This window comes from Rhinopithecus roxellana, chromosome 3 (genome assembly GCF_007565055.1).
Source record: "Rhinopithecus roxellana isolate Shanxi Qingling chromosome 3, ASM756505v1, whole genome shotgun sequence".
Classification (NCBI taxonomy): domain Eukaryota; kingdom Metazoa; phylum Chordata; class Mammalia; order Primates; family Cercopithecidae; genus Rhinopithecus; species Rhinopithecus roxellana.
This window is the reverse complement of record NC_044551.1, coordinates 73,253,285-73,273,814: the sequence shown is the minus strand read 5'-3', so window position 1 is coordinate 73,273,814 and position 20,530 is coordinate 73,253,285.

Below are 20,530 nucleotides of genomic sequence, written 5' to 3'. Positions count from 1 at the left end.
GACCTGGTCCCAGTACAAATTAGATAATGACAGCTGATGGCCTGAAAACAGCACCTTTGACTTTCAAAGTCTCAGGGATCTTGACAACTTTATAAACAGGAATGACAAATGGCAAAAGGTTCCCTATATTTAGGCTTTCTTCTACCTTAAACCCCGACCCTCTCTATGTCAAGCTGGCACCCCTCATGAAATCCTTCTTCTTAATGAAAACCCTCCCCAAGCCTCTCTTTCTTCCAAAACCCCTTCCTCTGAAACCACTTTCAATTCTGCTGATGAACCACCACCCCCGCACTCTCAACCCCCTGTATCCATTCCTTGCCTGTCTGAACCCTTCACCCCTGAGGCCCTTCCAGCTTCCAAGCCTTTAGCCCCCCACCTCTGCCCCTCCTCCTTCTCCACCTGTTACCCTTTGAAAAACTGCTCCAACCAGTCAAACAACTTCTGCCATTCTACTTTTCAGGGAAGTAGGTGGGGTTGAAGGCATTGCTCACATCCATGTCCCTTTCTCCATGTCTGATTTGTCACAAATCAAACTGTTCCTGGGATCTTCCTCTGAAAATCCCTCTTGTCATGGCAAGGAATTCCTGCACATAATCCAATCCTTTAATTTAACTTGACATGACATTTATATAATTCTAACTCCACCCTCACTCCTGATGAAAATGAGTGTGTCTGATGTTCAGCTGAAACACACGCAGATGAACTCCATAATCAAGCCCCTATACAAAATCCAGTGGCCAATGATGCCGTTCCCCATAGAGACCCAGATTGGACTTACCAACAGGGAGACAATGGTATCAGGCAAAGAGACCACGTAGACTACCTATCATCACAAGCATGGACAGAAACACCTATAAGACATTTAATTATGAAAAACTCAGAGAAATTACACAAGAGCTCCAGGAAAATCTTGCCCTTTTCTTATAATGCCTCACTGAAGCTTTGTTAAAATATACCAATTCAGACCCAGAATCTAGAGAAGGTCATCCTTTTCTGCACCTCAAATTTATTTCCTAATCTGTCCTAGATATCCAGAAAAAAAAATTACAAATATTAAAGGATGGTCCCCAGACATCTCAGTGGGACCTCCTAAATGTGGCCTTCCAGGTCTTTAACAGCAGAGATGAGGAACAAAAAATTCCAAAAAAACAAACATCTCCATTTAAAATACCAGATGCTCCCCTCTGCTGTCCAAAAGTCAGTTGCACAGAAACCTCCTAGTAACCCAAAAGGAAAGTCCCAGACCTCTCCGGGAGTTTGTTTCTGATGTGGTAATCCTGGACACTGGGCAAAGGCTTGTCCTAACCCTCGGTCCCCTACCAAACCATGCCCAACCTGTGGTCTTTGGGGACCCTGGAAGACGGACTGCTCCCAACAGGGACACCTTTCCCATTCCAGTTCAGCTCATAATGATGCTCCCTGACCATCACAGGAGGAAACCTCTTCACTGCTGGTTATGCCAACTGATGACTGAGGGTGCCTGGGATCCTTCACCCCTATGTGTACTCAGTCAATGGAATCCAGGGTAATTGGGAAGGCATCTGGTAAGGTTATTTCCTTTCTTTTGGATACTAGGGTGAGTCTATCAGTATTAACTGAATATCAAGGCCTATTAGAATGTTCATCCATTTCTGTTGTTGCCATGAAAGGTATATAAGAAACCCCATACAAAACACCACCTCTATACTGCTCATTTCGGGGAGTCAGCTTCATTCACTCTTTGCTGGTCAATCCTCATTGTTCCACTCCTTTACTAGGAGGGGGCATCCTACACAAACTGGGAGGAATCATTCATTTTTTGGCCCTACAACAAAGCCACCCTTATTTATTATTATTTCAAGAACAGGACCCTTCCTCAGACACTTCACTTCAAAAAGACTTAAGTCCCAAATAACTCAGCCAAGTAAATCTGATGGTATGGAACACCAACTCCCCCATGATAGCTACCCACCATTCTCCAATTCAAATTTCATTGAAAGATCCTAAATGCTATATAGTAGTCCCCCAATATCCCCTCAACCCTAACGGATTATGGGGACTCAAGCTCATCATCTACCGACTTTTGGCTGTCAGTATTTTAATCCCCACCATTCTCCCCACACTACTCCTGTTCTCCCAGTTAAAACAGCGGATGGGACCTATAGACCGGGATTTACAACAAATCAACTCTACTATTTTTCCTATTTGTCTGGTTATCTTAAATCCCTACACTTTCCTATCACGAATTCTTCTTAACACTAGCCATTTCTCTGTATTATACCACAAAGATGCCTTTTTTACTATCCCTCTATATTCCTCCTCTCAAAAACTCTTTGCTTTCACTTGGACTGACCCTGACACAGGCTACTCCCAACGATTTACCTGGATTGTCCTCCCCCAGGGGTTTAGGGGCAGCCCTTACTATTTTGGTCAGGCACTTCAATTGGACCTTTCCTAACTACCTTTATAACCTCGCATTTTGTTTCAATATGTGGACAATTTACTTCCTTGCAGCCTCTCTTTAGAACATTGTATTCAACACACCATTTGGCTTTTAAATTTCTTGGCTGAATGGGGGCTGAATGAAATGAACGGCAGATTTCCAATTAAGTATGAAACTTTAGCCAAAAAGAAGTCCCAATTAACCTCTCCAAAAGTTTCATACTTAGGATTAATCATAACTCCAAACACCAGAGAAATTCCACCAGCATGAAAGCAAGGCATTCAACAAATCCCATTTCCTAAAACAAAAAGGGACTTACTTTCTTTCTTTGGATTGGTGGGATATTTCCAATTATGGAAAGCAAATTTTGCCATCATTGCTAAACCTCTTTATGAACACACAAAAGGAAATCCTGACCAACCACTCACTCCCACCAAGACCTTTATCATGCTTTCTCTCAGCTAAAATGTGCCTTATTACAGTCCCCCCACCTTTAGGCCTTCCAAACCCCCTAAGACCTTTTCATCTATATTTACACAGTTTTGATAATCAGGCCCTCGGAACATTAGCTCAACCCATGGGAGATTCCGTCCAACCAGTGGCATATTTTTCAAAACAACTAGACCCCATTTAAATAAACTGGCTCCTTTGCTTAAAATTGTTTGCTATAACCTCTTTAATTATCCCTGACGCACAAAATCTCACTCTCTATGGACCCCTTCAGTTATTTTATTTTCACAGTCTACAAGATATGCTCAGCCATAAGGCTCTTACTTCCATCTTATACTCTCGTATGCAAGCCCTACATTCTCTTTCATCCCTCTATCTCTCTTCAGAGATGCTCCTCCTCCAAAATCCTGCTACTCTTTTACCTTCAACACAGATTTTGGACCCTGACCAACACTCACATTCTTATCCAATTGGCAGTTCTTGCACCATGTTTCACTACATTACTTCCACTCACATAAAGGGAGCCCCAGATTTGTTTATAAATGGCAGAGCATCAAAAAACCCTTCTCTCCAAGCAGGATATGCCATCACTGAGAGATATCATGATGATACCCAATCTCTCTCACCTAGAAGAGTTGTAGAGGCTGCCCCTTGCCTTTGGGCACATCCTCCCAACAAGCAGAATTACTTGCCCTAATAAAAGCACTAGCAAAAATCACACAAGTTAATATATACACTGATTCTAAATATGCCTATAACATCATCCATTCTAATGCTCAAATTTGGAGTGAGCAGGGCTATCTCAGGGCTAAGGAAACTCCTATTGTTAATGGAAAACTAATCCATCATCTACTAAAGGCAGTACTACTTCCAGAAAAGTCTGCAATTATCCTTTGCAAAGCACATCAATCAGATAAAGGCCACATTTCTTTAGTGAACCATGAGGTTGACTATTGGGCAAAACAAGCCTCAACCAATCATCCAATTCCCCAATATCTATTTCCCTTCACACAACATATCCTCTCCTTTTATCCAGAACATCAAATACAAGAACTAAGTATGGCAGGAGCACAATTCAACCCCCGCATACTGGTTCATGCAGAACAAATTAGTCTTACCTCACCCTGAAAAAACAACTCTTTTAACGGGACATCCATAATCTCTTCCACACTAGCCATTCCCCTCACCAATTCATAAGTTCACACATACACATAACCCCCGATATAAAGGAACAGTTAAAAACCATTTCCCATTAGTGCTCTATTTGCCAGAAAGCTTCACCCCACTCCAATACTAGACCCCCTTCTTTTCCAACCCATCAAGCCAGGAAACACCTTTCAGGACAGGACTGGCAAATTGATTTTACCCATGTGCCTCAAGTAAGAAAGGTTTGATTTCTTTTGGTTCTGGTTGACACCTTTTCAGGATGGGTCGAGGCTTTTCCCACAACCAACAAAAAAGTTTCTACTGTTACCTCCAAATTAATAACAAAAATCATCCCCAGGTATGGGCTGCCTTTTCCTTCTCAATCTGATGATGATCTTGAATTAGTTTCTCAAATTACTCACACACTTGCACAAGCCCTACAAATCACCTGGAAGCTACACATCTATCGACCTCAATCTTTGGGAAAGGGTGAAAAAAATGAATGACATTCTAAAAAATACCTTCAACAGGCACTCACTCCAGACACAAAGACTGGGTTACACTTTTACATTTGGCCCTTTTAAAAATTCAGACATTGCCATGTAAACCTTTAATTCTCAGCTCCTTTGAACTCATGTACGGGAGACCACTTGCCCCTTTTGTTCTACCTCAGGGTCAAGTCCTGCCTCCATCAACCACTCTTGCTTCCCTTCTTCTACATACCATCTGCCATCTCCTTTGGGAATATGCTGACAAATAACTGTCACAACCTGTTGCCGACTCCTCTGATCCCTTCTGACAGCCAAGAGACTGGGTTCTGGTAAAAGATCCTAATCCTACCTCCAATTCCCCACCTCACACCTAAATGGAAGCAGGCTTACCAGATCATCCTTACTACACCCAGGGTACCAAAACTCCAGGGACTCCCCAACTGCTATCATTATACTTCTCTCAAGAAAACAGATTTCCCTTCACAAAACACCCAAATAACCAAATCTAAAACCCTTTCGGCCTTCTCTTATGTCTCCACAGGACTTACTTCCCTTCATCTCACTCGAATCCCAGAGGAAAAGGAAGAGAAATTCACCTAAGCAGCTTATGTCTCTTTCTTTCCCAAACTTTCATTGCTTCCTAAACAACTTTGTTACAGACCTTCAGTGGTATCCTTACAAAACTCCCATTATACATCCTGATCAGCTCCTTACTATTCTATGGGACCTACAGCTTCAAGGAACTTTCCAGGACTGTACTCCTACCCAAATAACTTTTTCTATTTTTGCTTGTTTCTTTCAATATAAATTATCTAATCACATCAATCTCACCAATACAACCACTCCTCACTTCTCTCAAACTGGAACGCTCTATAAACCTTACATGATTTCTTTTGCTGCAAACTAACTCTTCCTTTGCTCTGGAAGACTGGCTGTGCTTATCGGCGTTTTCCTCAGCTTTCACAACCTTTCCTATACCCTTTATTACCTTTTAACAGGAAACTTAATCCTAATCTATAAACTCCAGTAAAGGAGCTTGCTTTTTGGAAAGAGCTGACACCCTGGTCAGTGATTATCCCACTTTCAGGGACAGTCAGGCCAACAAATTATTTCAAACCTATTACAACTCCTCAAACCCCAAAGCCCTCCTATTGAAGAGCTCATAACTGAACATATCCCTCTTTTACAACAAGCCTCACTTTGCTTTTCAGCCTCTGAGGGAAATTTCCCTGTAGGGTCCTTAAAACCCAACCAATGCAACCATGCTATTATTGTTAAACACCCCTCTGATCATCAAACTAACTGAGTTGACTATCAAATATCACCTGAAGCAAATGGAGCATTTCTGCAACCACCTTGTTTTACAGCCTCTCCCTCAATCAATGCCTCTGGCCTAACTTGTGCTGTTCCTAGTATCCACCTTTATTCATAGCTCAGTATCAATGGTACAACATCCGATCACATTAAATGTGTAAAAAATAACTCTTCCTGTATCTCTACTATAGTGGGTGCCTTCCTGACCTCTTCCTTGTTCACCTGGAGTAATGAACCACAGGAAAGAAAAAGACACCTCATCTTTAATTCACTTGTTTTCTTTCCCTATCTCTGTCTGTATTTATGACAAAGGCTTATTCTTTTTGTGTTGCACCAACACATAACTTTTTCTCCCCACCATCTGGGCTGCAACCTGTACCCTAGTTTATCTTTCTCCTTCTATTGGACCAGCTCCTCCTAGTCCACTTCTGCCCATTCCATCCACCCAATATGTTAGGAAGAAAAGGGCCAGTCATGCTATTCCCTTGATGGCTGCCTTGGATATAACCTCAGGACTTGGATTGGGAGCAGGTGGATTGGTCACCTCTTTAACATACTTTAAAGCTCTTTCAACCAAACTAGAAGGTTCTTTAGAATATAAAGCCTGAAGCCTTTTAAGAGTCCAAGACTAACTAGGCTCCTTGGCTGGAGTAGTCCTCCAAAATAGATGGGGACTAGATCTTATAACAGCTGTAAAAGGGGGCTTCTGCCTCTCATTGGGTGAGGAATGTTGCTTTTATCTCAACCAGTTGGGCATAGTAAGGGACACTGCTGAAAAAGAAAGGGCTAAAAAGCTAAGGGAATACCAAAGCAACCAAATAGATTCTTGGTTTGGGAACAAAATCATAACATGCGGCATCCCATTCCTGGGCCCTCTCCTAATGATATGCTAGGACTAAGGTTCTTACCCTGCCTAATTCAGCTTTCTCAAAGATTTTTAACTGACAGGAACATGGCCATTTCACAGACAACTGCCCAAGAACATATACAGACAGTATTACACCTACAGTCAATCTGAGACCAAAGAACTTTCCACACCCGCCTCAGCAGGAAATAGCCAGAAAGAACACACCACCCCTTGTCCTTTTATAACTATAGGGTCTGCATTGACAGAAGAGGATTATTGCCATCTTGGACAAACACTGCCATTTTCAGTTCCCTTTGATTAAAAACTGCCTAAATCCAGCCCAAAACACATCAGCCTAATGGCTAATGTCAGCATGAACTTAAACCACAAATGGCACCTCTGACCAGAAACATTTCAACCCTGAAATAAACCTCACTCCAACCAGATACATGCCAGCCCTGAGATAACCTCCCTTCCATCCGGAAACTTGCCAGCCCTGAGATAACCTCCCCTCTGACCAGAGACATTTCAACCCAGCAAGAAAGCTCTTCTCCACCCAGAAACATTCTGAGCCTACAATAAGCTCTCCCTCCCTAACCCTTTCAATACCCTTAGTCTGTAAAACAGAAGGCTCCTGATTGAAATCAGTCAGAAACCCCTCTTAGGCTTATTTTCCGAAATAAATCTCTCTTTGACTGTTGAACTGCTTTTTGTGTTTCTGCTTTTTTCGACTTACATAAATAACTTACCAACAAATGAAATGTAAAGAGTTAAAGTCAGATTATTTCACCTTCCTCCATTTACAATTTCCTCACTGTCAATATTAGCTCAAATATTGTATTAGAAATCATTATACCATGTTTACAGTTTTTCAGTATTAATTCATCAATGTCTTATTGATGTTTATTTTTACAGGCCTCCAAAACTGACCTCCATCCTTATCCAGGCCAAGTTTATTCTTTATCCTGTCACCCAAACCTTCAGTATTATTATTTCAATTTCATTATCTTGTAAAACCATGTTAAAATAGAATTTAATATTTGGTGATTTCCACTTTCTTTTGTTTAATACATGCTGATGTCTGTTCATGTCATGTATACAAAGTCATCAATGGCACCCTTTCATTTATTTTGCATCAATACATATTTATTGCCTGCATTTTCTAATGACTGAATGAGGAGAGTGTTCTGCAATCTTTTGACTTACATTTTCAAACTCTACACCTTCAGGTTTTGTTTCTTGAACTTCTGACAAACATTATGAATACATTAAACTCAATTGTTTTGCCTACTCTACAGCCACAATTATGCTGCATTTGAGGTTTAAGACACTGTAATTGTTTTTGGTCCCCAATCTCATTACCTTCTCACCCTTCTCAACCTCCAAATGTATGTACCATCTGTCAACTTCTAAGTACTTTCCAACAGACTCCAAGGCAGCATCCCAATATTCTCTTTCATCAGTCTCAGCAATTATGTTTGTCAATTTGGGAAACTGCAATAATTTTACGTCACATATGATCACCGGGAATTTAACAAGTAGATCAGGGAGCAAGGGCTACTAAGGTTGCCCCTCTTCCTAGTTTGTATTATTCACTTACAAAACTCAATTTAATCTGTTGTGTTTCTCACACATTTAAAATACAGTCTTTTTAATAATCTTCTTAGCTGGCTTCAGAAGCATGTTTGGTGTGAGCCAAGGCATCAGCTGCTTTTCAGAAATTAAATCATTAGTTCCATTGTTTTATTTTCATCTCATGTTTTTAACCAATTACATATTTTGCAAAGTTAATTTCCCCTTATTAATGTGTTCAATATAATCTGTGCAAATGATATGAGACTTTCACATCTCCAACAAATCCTCTACTGATCCCTTCTTGAATCCTGGGGGTGGCAGTAGAGAAGTCACACCTCCCGTCTTTTGCCCTCTGGGCATGACTTTCTTCCTCAGAAGGATATTGAACAGACTGACTGGAGGTCTTTTTTATTTTCCCCTACTTCTCCTTTTAGAAATCAAGAATATAATTCATTCAGACTTGGTGCTTTGTCAACTTTTAATAGCTCTAATTGCCTATCTTCTCGGGTGCAATTATGAAACCTCCATACTGAGCTTGTTTTCAGGGGTATGCACACTGTTATATTGCTTGAATATACAGCAGTTTACTTCATAAACAAGGCACAAAGAATTTATAAGTGATGATAGCCATTGGAGGCCACGTTGTTCCTTGTTTTGATGAAAAGTGTATGACTTGTTCACAATGAGAAAACAACAGAACTGGTCAGAATTTTTATCATAGATTAGCCTCTTATTTAAGAATTTCCATTTTTATTTTGGTTCTGTGAATTTATTTGAGTTTTGGCAATGTGCCCCTTTCTTACAACATTCTGTGAATAGCCCGTCTGTGAATAAATTGGTGTGAATCACCTTGCCCACACTTGAAAAAAAGTAAAAATAGACACTACAAATTCATTATTTAACAAGCAAAGTTTAGCACATGTATTCAAATGAATAGTAACTGAATTTTCCCCTTTAATTTGTATCAAACTATCATTTAAACCTTATTTTCGTAGTATACTAAAGTAATTGCTACAAAAATCAGCTTATCAAAAATTATTGTTGATAACATCATATCTCGGGGTCACGCAGTGGGTACATAAGAGGTGCCTTCTGATTAGTGATTTAAAATAAAGTTCTTATTTCCTCCAATGTGTAGTTGACTAGAATGAAGTCTTAGATACCATAACAGTTATAATAATTTATCTGATCTGGGTCTTCTTGATTATTGGTGAATTCTCAGGTTGGGTGCCATTCTTTGGATACTCATACACCTATAACACTGTATATTTGGTTAAATTTAATACTATAGTGGTGCTATCTTTTAACTCTATTTTTAATATTATTTTTATTGAAACATACTAGATGTACATATTTTGGGGGTACATGTGATAATCTAAATCATTCACATAATTTGTAAAGATCAAATTTATATAAGTGGGTTAATCATTACCTTAAATATTTGTTTTTTATGCTAGAGACATCCAAATTATTCTTTTCTAGCTATTTTAAAGTATGTAATAGATTATTGTAAACTATAGTCATCCTACTGATCTATCAATATGAGGTCTTATTTCTTATATCAAATTGTGTACTTGTATTCATTAATAGCCTATTTTTAAAACTCATTTTGACTGCCCACAAATCCGTATTTTTAAGAAATAAAATGACAATAGGCTGGTCATGGTGACTCATGTCTATAATCCCAGCACGCTGGGAGACTGAGGAGGGCAGATCATGAGGTCAGGAGATCGAGACCATGCTGGTTATTATGGTGAAACTCTGTTTCTACTAAAAATACAAAAAAATTAGCCAGACATGGTGGCAGGTGCCTGTAATCCCATTACTCAGGAGGCTGTGGCAGAGGAATCACTTCAACCTGGGAGGTGGAGGTTGCAGTGAGGCAAGATTGCACCATTGCACTCCAGTCTGGGCTACAGAGCAAGACTCCGTTTCAAAAAAAAAAGAAAGAAAGAAAGAAAAGAAAGAAAGAAAGAAAGAAAGAAAGAAAGAAAGAAAGAAAGAAAGAAAGAAAGAAAGAAAGAAAGAAAGAAAGAAAAGGGAGGGAAGGAAGGAAGGAAGAGAGGCTATTGAATATTGAACAAACATAGTTTTGGATAAATGCATGGTAGGAAATAGAAAAATAGGAGGGGAGAAAGAAATACAATTGTTTTCAATGACAGTCCTGTATATAACATTAGTACTTAACATTAGTAATAACATTAGGAGTTGATAGTGATGTGAAATATCAGCCTTCCACGTTACATTTTATAATGGCTTATGTACTTTTTTCCCCCAAAGTGATTTATAGCTATTCATCAATTGAATCCAGTTTTATAACTTATTCCTTTATACGTGACACAGAGGTCTGGATCCTCTTTTATAGGACTCACCTTATGAGGCTGGGATAACCCAGGATAATCTCTCTTTGATTACTTCAAAGTTGACCTATAGAGAACCGAATTACCTCTGCAAATTTCCGTCACCTTTACCAGATTCTATTGGTCAGAAGACAGGTTCTGTCTGCACCAAAGGGGAGGAAATTATACAGAGTTGTGGATGCCAAGGAATCAAAATCATGAGGACAGTCTTAGAATTCTCCCAACCACAGTGGTTTTAGAACTGATCCATTTCTCTGTTCATTTTGAGTTCTGACCTCACTCCTAATCATTTTCCACTCACTGCATTCAACAGCAAGTAAGCCATTGAGTGCTTTGGGTAAGCAAGGAGAGCGGTCTGCTCCATGAATGTAAAAATAAAAAGATCCCAATCCATACTTTAAAAGAAATCAGTTTAGTGAAGAAGAGAGGAAACAAACACCACCCTCCAAATGAAATGCATCCTTAGGATGCAAGGATGGTTCAACATACATACATCAAACAATGTGATACATCATATTAGCAGAATGAAGGATAAAAAAAATCATTTCAATTGCTGCTGAAAAAGTCTTTGATAACATTCAATATTCATTCATGATAAGAACCCTCAAAAAACTGGAAATAGGAGGAACATATCTCATCTCAGCATAATAAAAGCTATATATGACAAACTCACAGCTAGTATCATACTGAATGGGGAAAGACAGAAAGCTTTTCCACTCAAATCTGGAACACGACAAGGAAGCCCACTGTCACCACTGTAATTCAGCATAGTACTGGAAGTCCTAGCTAGGACAATCAGACAAGAGAAAGATATACAGTGCATCCAAATTGGAAAGGAATAAGTCAAATTATCATTGTTTGCAAGTGATATAATCTTATGTTTGGAAAAACCTGAAAACTCCGCCAAAAAACTATTAAAACTGATAAATGAATTCAATAAAGTTGCAAGATACAAAATCAACGCACAAAAATCAGTAGCATTTCTACACTCCAACAGTGAACAATGTGAAAAGAAATTCAAAAAGTAATCCCATTTAAAAGAACCACACATAAAACTAAATACCTATGAATTAACTTAACCAAAGAAGTGAAAGTTCTTCATAATGAAAACTATAAACTACTGATGAAAGAAGTTTAAAAGGACACCACAAAATGGAAAAATACTATATGTTCATAGATTGAAAGAATCAATATTTTAAAAATGTTCATACTACCCAAAGCAATCTACAGATTTGATGCAATCCCTATCAAAACACCAATGACATTCATCACAGAACTAGAAAAAAATCCTAAAATGTATATGGAACCACAAAAGACCTACAGCTATAGCCAAAGCTATCCCAAGCTCAAAGAACAAAAGCGGAGGAATTATATTACCTTACTTCAAATTATACTACAGAGCTATAGTAACCAAAACAGCATGGTACTGGCATAAAAACAGACACACATAAACCACAGGAACAGAGTAAGGAACCCAGAAACAAATTCATACACCTGCAGTGAACTCATTTTTGACAATGGTGCCAAGAGCATACACTGGGGAAAATATATTCTGTAAATGTATAATGTATAAATGTATAAAAAATGGTGCTGGGAAAACTGATGGTCACATACAAAAGAATAAAACTGGACCCCATTCCTTGCCATATACAAAAACAAAATCAAAATGGATCAAATACTTAAATCCAAGAGCTCAAACTTTGAAACACCTACAAGAAAACATTGGGGAAAATCTCCATGATGTGAACTGGATAAAAATTTCTTAAGCAATACTCCATAAGTACAGGCAACCAATACAAAAATGGACAAATGGGATCACAATAAGTTAAAAAGCTTTTTCACAGCAAAGGATACAGTTAACAAAGTGAAGAGACAACCCACAGAGTGAGAGAAAATATTTGCAAACTACCCACCTGACAAGGAATTAATAACCAGAATATATAAGGAGGTCAATTCAATGGAAAACAATCTAATAATCCAATCAAAAAGTAGGTAAACCATATGAATAGACCTTTCTCAAAACAGTGGCAAACAGGCACATCACTGCTCATCAGAAAAATGCAAATCAAAACTACAATGAGATATCATCTCGCCCCAGTTAAAATGGCTTATATTCCAAAGACAGGCATTAACAAATGCTGACAAAGATGTGGCGAAAAGAGAATCCTCGCACACTCTTAGTGGGAATGTAAATTAGTACAACCACTATGGAGAACAGTTTGGGGGTTCCTCAAAAACTAAAAATTGAGCTGCCATATGATTCAGCAATTCCACTGCTAGGTATATACCTCGAAAAAGGGAAATCAGTATATTGAAGAGATATCTCCACTCCCACGTTTGTTGCAGCGCTGTTCACAATATCCAAGATTTGGAAGTAACGTAAGTGTCCATCAGCAGATGAATGGATTAAGAGAATGTGGTACTTATGCACAATGAAGTACTATTCAGCCACAGAAAAAGAATGGGATCCAGTCATTTGCAGCAACATGAATGGATCTGGAGATCATTAATTTAAAGTGAAATAAGCCAGGCACAGAAAGACAAATATCGCATGTTCTCACTTGTTTATGGGATCTAAAAATTAGGACAATTGAACTCATGGGCATAGAGAGTAGAAGGATAGTTACCAGAGGCAGGGAAGGGTAGTCAGGGCCTGGGGAGAAGGTGAGGATAGTCAAAGTGTACAAAAAATAGAAGGAATGAGTGAGACATACTATTCTGTAGCAGAATAGGGTGACTATTTAAAAATAACTTAGAGAGTGTAATAGATTGTTTGTAACACAAACAATAAATGTTTGAGGGGATGGATACCTTATCCTCCATGATGTGCTTATTTCATATTGCATGCCTGTATCAAAATATATCATATATCCCACAAATATATATAGCTGCTAAGTATCCATGCAAATTTTTAAAAATTAAAAAAAAAAAAAAAAAAAAACTTCAGAAATCTAAAACAAATGCCATCCCTCAGACTTTGATTTGAACATGGACAACCACCTGTGAGAAAGTGAAGAGGTAAGATTCAGGACTTAGACACAACTGGATTTGAACCCCAGACCTGCCCGTTCCCAGCAGACCTTAATGTGTTACTTCACCACTGTGCCTCACTTGCTTCATCTTTAACAATAGGGTGGCCATGAAGTTCAAATGACATAATGCATATAAAATGCTGAACAGTGTCTAGTACATAATTACTTAATAAATTATAGCTATTGCTATGAATAACAGTTTGAAGTTTTCTCAAAAAACTAAAAATTGAGTTATCCCATGATCCAACAATCCCACTGCTAGGTAGATGCCCCCAAAGAAAGGAAATCAGTATATTGAGGAGATGTCTGCACTCCTACGTTTGTTGCAGTGCTTTTTACAATAGCCAAGATTGGAGGCAACTTAAGTGTCTATCTACGCATGTGCGCACGTACACACACACACACACACACACACACACACACACACAAATTCTCCCTTATCCAGGCCCCGAAATAAATATTGTTAAAAGTATGAGGAGAGAGGTGGTATTAGACTGAACAATGCATAGATCACTTCATAAATTACGCATAGCAATTGGCATATAGACAGTTGTATCTTAAGCTCCTGTAAGTAAGCAGAACAAGGGACAGAGCCTGGACTAAAAATACCTATCTTTACTAGTAAGTAAATTATATAAGGAAAAAGATTTTAGTTTCCTTATTAGCTATCTTATTCCGAGTGAGAAAGAACTGCCAATTAGAGATGTCTATAAATGGAAAGGCACATATTGAGAAGCAGTAAATCTGATTTCTTTAAATTAGTCATAGGGCTGAATCTCCATTCCTCAGGAATGATAAACAAAGGGATTTCTTAAAGGAGATGCTGTCTCAATTTGCTACACATAAAGTCCTTTCCTACACATGTTGTGAAGTCCTTCGTGTGAATTTGATATTGTAAAATATTCTCCTCTAATATTTATCCTATAATGTAACATTAAGATTATATTTTACTCTAATACTCCTCTAAATTTAATATAAAATCTTGTTTTTCTATCTGTGCAAACGAACCTACAAATACTCAAAGGGTGAACATTTCCAAAAATGATAAAACAGAGGAACCAGAACAAAGAATCCTGGAGTAGGAAGGGGGTCCTGAAGGAATTTCTGAAAACTCTATAGTCTTTTAGACCAGATTATGTTTCTTACCTCGCTCTACAATGCCTTGGTACTTCTTCAGCAAGCTTTCCATTTAATAGATGCGTATTTAATTTTAAACAAACTAAATGAAGAATAATTTTGGAAACAGGTAAATATTTTTACCCACAAGAACTAGAAATATACATAAATACTTATTTAATATAATCAGCTAGCCAATTTAATAAATATTCTACCTTGTCATTATCAGTGCCTTCCTGATTCACAAGACTCTTAATATAAAAAAAATGAATGTCCATGGCTAGTCTTCATTTTCAGGTCATGATTTGTGGGGAAATATTGCAGAGAGTGGGATCCTACAACTGCCCCCTCAACAATTAATGAGTTAAACATTTACTAAATATGGAACAGAACTCTTAGCACCCCTTGCTTTAATTTATTTTTTTTTCCAATATCATGCTGCTTGTAATTTTGAATAACTGCTTTTACCTGCTGTGAGGAACAGTAACCACTGAGCATTGTGTTTTTGCTCAAATCCTATTTGTTGTTATGGAAACAGCATATCTATTAAGTTTCCTGCTGCAGAATTGCTGTAGAAAATGTTACTTAAAATGTTCACCAGCGAAGGAAAGGGGGGAAGTGAATTCAAACAATACCTGACTAATTCTCTTATATGACATGAAGATGTTTGAAATATAAAATGTTAATAATGATGACTAGGCAACTTTATTATACAAAATCAATACATTGAAATACGAAACAGACCATTGTGTGGGTATGGACATTAAAAGAAAAAGAAGTAAAGTGTGGCTTATTCAATTTTGTAGGGCTCAAAATGGTTTAGAGTTTGTACAATAACAGGTTTTTTTGATTTGATGGTTTCGTGCGCAATGAAACATGGGGTTTACCTAGGTAGAATGCTGGATTAAATTGTCTATTATTCCATGGAGTGCTTTTCTCTCGTAAATGCATTTGTATTCGAGCAACACAATTTCATGTCCTTCATCTGTTTTAAAATGTGACCACAGATGTCTTAATTTACCTATATAATTATACATTTTAGGATAATGTCTATGACTGTGCATAAGACATTTACATTTACATACATTTATATTTATAATCCAATGGACTTCATTGGCTATACTTAGTATTTCAGCCTTGTATAATCTATTTAAAGAGAAATATAAACATAAAATAAGAGTCTAATTCCTTTCACATGAAACTGCTATTCCATTATCCCTTGTTCCTGTGGAGAAACTATAAGAATGAAACATGTTTACCCAACATAATTGAGTGTAAATACCATTTTTAACAGTGAATGTACAGAAAGTTCTATGGGTTCAAGTTATATTAATGTTATGTATCTGCATTGGTAGAATGGAGGCCACCAATCCTCTATTATTTATTCTAAAATTTCTGTAGCAAAAAATATGCCAAGTCCTTCATGGGCATCATTTTATTTAAGCCTCTTGTAACACCTTTGAGATTGGTAAACTGGATATTGTCCCCATTTTATAGATGAAGAAACAAATGCCAAAAAGAGTTAACCTACTTAAGGTCAAAACCAGGAAGTGGCAGTTGAAATTTTTATCTGAGGTCTTTGTTTCTTTAAAGACCATTCCCTAAGTACCTTTAAGGCCAAATTTCTACACAAAAGATTTTCAGTCATATAAGCCTAACTTTTCTACCAAACTTATTATAGGGGAATGGGGCAGGTGGGGAGGGGGCGGTTGGAAGGAAACTAATTCTTTCATAAAGTGGTTTTAGTTTTTACTGTATTTGTCATGTATATTGTTATCTTTATATGTATGAAAGGAACAGAACTAGACTGATCTACTAACATTGACTTAATTGTAACAATGAAGAGATATTAAAGTACTGAACAGAATTAAATAAATGAAGTTTCCACCTTCCTTTTTAAAAAACTAAATGATAGTCACTCTTTTCCAGGTTTGTGTGTAAATGTACAGGTGTGTATAGATGTATGCATGTGTATGTGCAAATATGGTTTAAAAAGGAACCAGGCTCAGGAAAAAATAAATAAATAAAGCAGAAACAAGGAAAGGTTGGATTTCTAAATATCACAGATACATGGATCATATACTATAGTTCTTGATGTGAACATCAGCTTGTAATCATAATACTAAGTATTATGAGCTATGCTGCATAATCTTGAATATAAACAAAAAAATCCTGATTCAAGTTTTAGTTATCTACCCTTCAAAATATTTTATAGGATATTTCACCTCAGAGTTTTGATAATATAATTATCAAAAATAGTCTGTAGTATTTTGATTGTATAGTATTTTCAGCAGGGCATTTCTAAGCATCTAAGTCTTGTTAAATTTTTATTCTCAATCGCACCGAATATGCTTGACCTCTATAAAAAGCCAACTTGTTTGAAGTGACAAAGCTGACTTTGGTCTCATAAAAATTACAACCATCTCTTCATATGAAAAGCACAAATTCCTCCAAAATAACTCCCCAAACTATAATTTTTATGATTGCTGAAAAAAGTAGCTCTAAATAATATGTAAAACTAAAAAATCCCTGCTGAGTCAATGTGCTGAAACCATAGTCCAGAATAAAAAGATATCTTATTTCTTACACACTCATAACATTTATAGAAGGAGGAAACAGAGAACATCAGTACCCAATGGAAGGGGTATAAAAACAGGGAAAGAAAATTGGAATTTTTTTTTTTGTTCTTACTGTTCACAGTTATAGCTAAAATCTTTAGAAAAGAAAACTGATCATAACCTTTTAAAAAAAATTAAACAGCAACAAAGATACTAATAGGTGAAGTGAATGCCACGATGCAGCCCCTTCCTACCTCCCACTCTCACCAGATTCCTCTTCACACCTAAAGGAGGTTTATTTGGATCCTGGGAGTTCTGTTGGATGACCATCCTGCAGCACTCTGTCCTGGCCAGAAGAGGATTGCCTACCACAAGGTTTTGTCTCCTTCCCAGGGAAGCCTGAGCCTAATAACAAATCAATGAGAAAGTACAAAGGCATAGTAACCCCCTAGTTGCAGTGCAAGACAACTGAGAAAATTCATCTTCGCTTTGGAGTTCCCTGTAGCCAATTAAGACCATTATAGTCTAATTTCTCCTACAATCTCACTCCCAAGAAATCCAACTTGCAATGAGACGTAACACGGATTCAGTCTACAATACATGCTAGTTATTTTTCTAAGTGTTTTACCTGGTTCATATTTATTTTTTCTTTTCTATGTTTCCTTTTTTTTCTGTGAGACAGAGTTTCACTCTTGTTGCCCAGGCTGGAGTGCAATGGCGCGATCTCGGCTCACTGCAATCTTCACCTCCTGGGTTGCAGTGATTCTGCTGCCTCAGCCTCCTGAGTAGCTAGGATTACAGGCGCGTGCCACCACCCGGCTCATTTAGTATTTTTAGTAGAGACAGACTTTCGCCATGTTGGTCAGGCTGGTCTCAAACTCCTGACCTCAGGTGACCTACCCGCCTCGGCCTCCTAAAGTGCTGGGATTACAGGCATGAGCCATCACACCTGGCCTCATATTTCTTCTCCACACAATCGTCATCAGATTTTCCAGATGAGAAAACTAAAGCATAAGGAGGATGAATAACTAGCCTAAGATCAGGATGCTTGTAAATGCAATATGTAATTTTAGTACTCAAAAGTATGATTTCAGAATGTGTGTGCTTAAACACCAGGCTATACCAAATACTAGCCTGTAAAGTTTATTATACACTACAAATTTCAATTTCATTTTTATTCACTAAATAGGTATACTGTATTATAAATGGTAAGAGGTGGCCATATATCAAGTGTGAATTATGTAACAGAGTAAATATTAAGTGCGTGAAAGTATTTAATGTTTCTTTAAAAATAAATAATTTCATTAAGATAACACATTTAAACAAAAATAACGCTTTCAATATAATCAAATAACAATGAGACTAATAAAGTTGGATGAAGATTATAAAATTCTTGAGGAAAACTTCTTGGAACAGAATAGAATTGATAAAGACTTCAAAGGATTAGTAGAATTCAAACAGCAGAGAAGGTAAGAGGAACTTTTGATGTGAGAAAGTGCGGGCAAATCAAATCCAATGTTAAGGGACTTGGGTTATACACATAATGCTGGCTTTCAAGGTTATATTAAGAAGGAGAGTAAAGGTACACACACACACATACATACATATATATACACACACACCAGTAATAATGGCAAACATTTCATCAACTAAATTAAAGGCACATTAATTGCACATTATCATCTTCATTCAGGAAAATATGTGGACACATATGCTAGAGTATGTTATAGCAATATCGAGGTTGTTACAGAAAGAACCTGGATATAGCAAATATTTAGAGACGCCTTACTATATTTTTCTCTTCCATTTTTTATAATGAATTATGTATCCAGAAAATGTAAGAGGAAAAACACATGTCTTAAACATCCTTTATGGTTTAACATTTAATATTTTTGAATACTTAGTATTAGCCTTTTTTGTGTGTTAATAAGAGAACAATAATTTACAAATATTCTTTCATATGATTGTATTTTATATATGATATATGGTACATTTGTATAATTTCATATTCTAAATTGTAAATTTCAATATAGTACTATTATACAGTTGTAAATATATCTTTTTTCTCCTAAAGACACATTTTGAAACTTTTTTCAAAGTTTCAATATGAGTAAACATCAGTAAGCTAGAAAAACATGTCTTAATTTTTTCCCCAGAGAAGTACTTTCTTGTGATATTTAATATAGGGTAAATAACATTAGAAAAGGATTTTTGTGAACTGGTGTTCTATAAAGACAATTTTGGACATTCATTTTTAACTAATATTTGATATCTGGTAAGGTTGTTTTTAAAAAATGTATAAATATTTTGTTCTGTGTGTTTTGGAAGGAGATAGTTGAAGAACTGAAATGCTACTTTTTTCATCACTGGGCTAGGCTAGATGCATATACTAACATCCCACACCACACATACATACGTAAAAAGAGGCTCTAGTTTAGGGTAGAATTAGAAATTTGTTCTTTTTTTTTTTTTTCATTGATTCATAGTTTTTATGGTTCTAGGCTTAGTTTTTACTGAGTTGCAATTAATATCATAGAAGATTTTACATGGAGAAAATCAAATCACCATTCTGTTTCCTTTTCTGCTGAAGCAATCAAGATTTAACAGCTTCTGGATGAAATTCAAGTCACACTAACATTTAAAATGCAATATTCCCATTCTTGACCCAAACTGCTTGTATAATGTTTTTACAACTCATCAGTAACCCCTCTCTGGAACTTGTTACAAATGCCTTATCCTGGGCCTCACCTCACTAATACCAGCTGAATCAGCATAGAGAGAAAACCTAAGACTCTGTATTGTAATCAGCTATGCAAAGAAGTCTTTTTGTCCACTGAAGTTTGAGAATAGGCTAATTTGTGAACCCAATTAAGTATTCCGGAAGGAAACAAAAGCAGTTTAAAAAAAAAATACGTTAAGTTGGGAGTATGAGTTGTATGGGACCGGAAAATAGTTGTTCCTCCCAGGCTTGTTTCCAAATTCGTGGCATCCTTAGACTATAAGAGAGCCAGATAAAGTATGTAGTCAAAAGGAGGTGTCTTTTTTTATGCTAGCTACATCCTCCGACTGATTTCCTGTTCTGTCATGGCTGCCAATAGTGAAGTAGAGTAGCTGAGTTGACAATATGACAGGAGCACATGCTAACAGTTTGTTAGTTCCCGCAGCAGTAATTATGATAGATTGTGTTTTTAGCCATCATATTGCTTTATTACAGCTCTA